The following is a 3,928-nucleotide window of genomic DNA, read 5'->3' as shown; positions in this document are numbered from 1 at the left end:
GCCCATGTACAACGCGAAGTTGTAGCATGCAACCAACCAACCGCTAACCTCCAACGGCACTCAATGTATTCGTTACACATGGGCGCACCTGCACCACACTGTCGTGACCATCCAACGAGCCGTCGGTTCGGTCGTGTGTTACAAGCACCCCATCACATAGGCATAGAGTCACCACACAGTGTTCTTCAACACTCTCGTCACATGGTGCAAGTCACGGTACGCACCACCAATGTGCACTGGTTGGCCAATTCCAGCACACACGGGGCGCGCACGCGCAAGCACTAACCACCAAGCATGGGTCGCCTGAGAGGATCGATGCGAACGCATCTCTACAACTTGAAGCTCCCAGCCTGTAGTCCCGTCGTTTGCGGGCGGTCGTAGGTGTCGAAACTAGTGATATCCACAGTCGGCAAGCTCGTCCACCGGTGTTCCCAACATGTATGGTACTAACACGTGCAGCGCGAACCCGCCCTTTGCGGCCTAGTAGTAAGCGGGGATGAGACGCCAGTGTGCCAATGGACAGCACGGACGGTTCTCGGAGGGTTGTTAGGCCCGCTAGCTTACGACCACCTAATGGGTATAAGAAGCGCTATCAGCTCGGATTGGATACGACCTTAGAGGCGTTCAGGCATAATCCAGCGGACGTAGCGTCATACCATAGTCCGTTCGAACTAGTATTGAGCCAGTGGTCCGTACCTGTGGTTCCTCTCGTACTGCACAGGAATTCCGTTAAGATAGCGACAAACAATGCACACCAGTAGGGTAAAACTAACCTGTCTCACGACGGTCTAAACCCAGCTCACGTTCCCTTGAAAGGGTGAACAATCCTACGCTTGGTAAATTTTGCTTTACAATGATAGGAAGAGCCGACATCGAAGGATCAAAAAGCCACGTCGCTATGAACGCTTGGCGGCCACAAGCCAGTTATCCCTGTCACACGTGGCGAAGGCACTCTCCGAGCTATGCCAGCACACCGTGGAGGAGACTTCGGTTCGGCTGCGACCAGCGTGGGACGGCACGAAGGTGGCGATAGCTCGGGTGACAACGAAGGCGGCAGAGGAGCTGGACGGGAAGTTTGTCAAAATCAAGTACACGTCCTGCCTGATCCGGAAGGTGGCTCCAATGCAGACGCGGCAGCAACGTTGTTACAAGTGTCTGGAGATGGGACACGTCCGGGCAGCGTGCACGAGCGAGGTCGATCGCTCGGCCAGCTGCATTCGATGCGGGAAGCCAGATCATCAGGCGAAGAGCTGCACGGCGGAGGTGTGCTGTGCCGTGTGCAGCGGTCCGCATCCGGTCGGTCATCTGACGTGCCGGCGCTAAAGGTGCTGCAGATCAACCTTGGGCGGAGCAGGACAGCTCAGGACCTGCTGATGCAGACGGCTCGCGAGCTGGATGTTCAGGTGGTGCTCGCCTGTGAGCTGTATCGGCCGCCTCGAGATGATCCGCGATGGGCTGTTGATGAGGAGTTGAGCGTGGCGATCGTCGCAACGGGGGCTTACCCCATCCAGCGTCTGTGGGGAAGCGTCGTCCCGGGATTGGTGGTTGCCACGATAGCGGGAGTCACTTTCGCCAGCTGCTACGTGTCGCCCAGCAGTGGTTCGGAAGACTTCGAGGAGTTTCTTGGTGCGGTGGAGGTGTCGCTGGTGGGACATACAACATCAGTCCTGGCTGGGGACTTCAACGCCTGGAACGAGGAGTGGGGGAGTGCGCGCACTACCCGGAAGGGGCAGGAGCTCCTAAGCGTGGTGGAGCAGCTGGCGCTGCAGACGCTGAACCGTGGCAACGTGCCCACCTTCAAGGGCAACGGGGTTGCGCGGGAAAGCGTCATCGACGTCTCCTTCGCCAGCCAATCCATTGTGCGGCCGGACTCATGGCGCGTGCTTAACCGCTTCTCCGGCAGCGATCACGAGTACATCGAGTTTCATGTGGAGGTTCCGGGTCAACGGAACAAGCGACGTGGCCAGCAGCACCAAAGCCAAGCAGCAGCCAGTGACGGGACAGCCAGGCACGCCGGAACTCGGTGGAAGACGATGCAGTTCGTCCGGAAGAGCTTCGACATCGCCCTCACAGTCGGCCGCTTCGGACAGGTCGACACTCCGGAGGGGCTGGTTGGCGGACTCACTCGGGCGTGCGATGAGACCATGGAGAGAGTACACGGGGCTACCTTCCACCGCAAGCCCCAGGTGTACTGGTGGTCTCCGGACATCGAGCGCTTGAGGGAAGAGTGCGAAGCAGCGGAGGCAGCCCATCGTCGGGCTCAACCGTCGGAGCGTGCTGTGACGTCTGCCGGACTGCAGGATTGCCGTCGTTTGCTGCAGGCCAGTATTCAGAACAGCAAGGAGAGCAGCCTTCAGGAGCTGATTGACGGCGTCGAGGCTGAGGTGTTCGGTCTCGGGTACAAGGTTGTGCGGGCGAAGCTTCGCGGCCGGGCGCCACCGGAAACGGATCGAGCTGTTCTTGGTCCGATCGTCGACGCCTTGTTCCCGGAGCATCCAGCGTTCGAGTGGCCGGACATCGAAGCGAGCACCGCCTCACACGTCGCTCTGAGGCCGGTCACGAGCTCGGAGGTCCTGCTACTTGCTGAGCGGATGGCGTCGTCCAAGGCGCCAGGGTTGGACGGCATCCCGAACACTGCGGTGAAGGCAGCGATGCGAAAACACCCGGAGGTCTTCGTGGACGTGTACAACCAGCTGCTCGAGCGAGGCGAGTTTCCTGCGTCGTGGAAGGAGGCTCGACTTGTGCTGATCGCGAAGCCGGGAAAGCAGCCGGGCGACCCGTCATCATATCGTCCGCTGCTCATGCTGGGAGCAGTCGCCAAGGGGTTCGAGCGGGTGATCCTGGATCGACTGAACGACCACTTGGAGAACAGCGATGCTCCGCGACTGTCGCCAAGGCAGTACGGGTTCCGGCGCGGCCGTTCCACGATACAGGCCATCGAACGGGTGATCGAGCGGGGGCAGCACGCGAGGACGTTCCATCGCACCAACCAGCGGGATCCTCGATGTCTGGTGGTGGCAGCACTGGATGTCAGGAACGCCTTCAACTCCGCCAGTTGGGAGGCGATCGCGGCTGCCCTGCAGAAGCTGCAAGTTCCGGTAGCCCTCCAGAGAATGTTGCGCAGCTACTTCTCTGAGAGGAGGCTGGTGTATGAAACCAGCGAGGGACCAGTGCGGCGAACGGTCACGGCGGGCGTTCCACAGGGCTCAATCCTGGGCCCGACTCTGTGGAACGCCATGTACGACGGCGTGCTTCGGCTGGCGCTACCTGAGGGCGCTGAGGTGATCGGTTTTGCCGATGACGTCGTGGTGCTGGCGAGCGGAACGACACCGGAGGCGGCGACGCGTTTAGCTGAAACGGCGATTGGAATGATCAGCTCGTGGATGGCGCAACACCACCTGGAGCTTGCTCCGGCCAAGACCGAGCTGATCATTGTTTCCACAATGCGGAGAGAACGCACCCGCGTTCCAGTGACGATCGACGGAGTGGAGAAGATGCCGACCCGCACGCTCAAGTACCTCGGGGTCATTCTTGAGGATCACTTGTCGTGGAGGCCACACGTTGAGCAGGCCACGTCGAAGGCGCTCCGTGTGGCGCAGGCCATCTCCAGGCTGCTTCGTAACCATGGCGGGCCAAAGTGTGTGAAGCGACGGTTGTTGTCATCGGTAGTGGACTCTACTCTCCGCTATGCTGCGCCGATTTGGCATGAAGCGGTCCAGCTTCGGGCGTGTCGCAGGCAGCTGAACCGGGTGCAGGGCCTTTACGCACGGCCGGTGGCCCGCACTTTCGTTACGGTGAGGAACGAGGTGGCAACGGTCCTTGCCAGCGTCATCCCCATCGTGCTGCAGGTGACGGAGGACGCTCGTTGTTACCAGCGACACCGGGCGACGGGAGCGAGTTTGCGGGAGCTGCGCATCGAGGAGCGAAT

The 3,928-nt window shown here is 60.5% G+C and overlaps 1 pseudogene; it reads right to left on the bottom strand.

Moving 5' to 3' along the window:
• Nucleotides 1-280: 280 nt before the first annotated feature.
• LOC125773788 (large subunit ribosomal RNA) overlaps nt 281-3,928 on the bottom strand; it is an 8,404-nt pseudogene continuing 4,756 nt past the window's right edge.

The sequence above is a fragment of the Anopheles funestus genome (genome assembly GCF_943734845.2).
Source record: "Anopheles funestus chromosome X unlocalized genomic scaffold, idAnoFuneDA-416_04 X_unloc_53, whole genome shotgun sequence".
NCBI classification, from domain to species: Eukaryota; Metazoa; Arthropoda; class Insecta; order Diptera; family Culicidae; genus Anopheles; species Anopheles funestus.
This window is presented reverse-complemented; position numbering and strand designations above follow the sequence as displayed.